The 533-nt window shown below is 29.6% G+C and overlaps 1 protein-coding gene across 4 annotated transcripts in view; it reads left to right on the forward strand.

Moving 5' to 3' along the window:
* The window catches only part of LOC106883361 (regulator of G-protein signaling 7), a 483,378-nt gene that overhangs the window by 379,424 nt on the left and 103,421 nt on the right, over positions 1–533 (forward strand). The gene's annotated exons all lie outside the window — the stretch shown is intronic.

A 533-nucleotide genomic window follows, 5' to 3' on the forward strand; every position in this document is an offset into this window, starting at 1 on the left:
CATACATCTATATGTATATATATATGCATATGTGGGCACTGGACATCATGAAATGTGTACAAGAAAAAAATACAAAGCATGAGTACATGGAACATGAACTATTCTTTCAAACAACGAAAGACACAAATGGAAAATAAAACAAACATAAAGAACGACCTTTCATCAGTTTTTGGCTGTTTTTGTAGTCTTGTATTTCGAGCATTTAAATACAAGACTACAAAAACAGCCAACATCTGATGAAGGGTCGTTCTTTATGTTTGTTTATTTTCCATTTGTGTCTTTCGTTGTTCGAAAGAAGAGTTCATGTTCCATGTACTCGTGTTTCACATCTTTTTATTGTACAGGTTTTGTGATGTCCTGTGCCCACATATGCATATATATGTATAGATGTAAGTATGTACATATACGTATGTATATATGCATATATCTATATATTATTTATGTTATTATATGATTGAATGCCACACGTCCTCCTCCAAGTAAGTTTTATCTATGTATCTATATATATATATATATATATATATATATATATA

Source organism: Octopus bimaculoides, chromosome 3, assembly GCF_001194135.2.
Source record: "Octopus bimaculoides isolate UCB-OBI-ISO-001 chromosome 3, ASM119413v2, whole genome shotgun sequence".
NCBI lineage: Eukaryota > Metazoa > Mollusca > Cephalopoda > Octopoda > Octopodidae > Octopus > Octopus bimaculoides.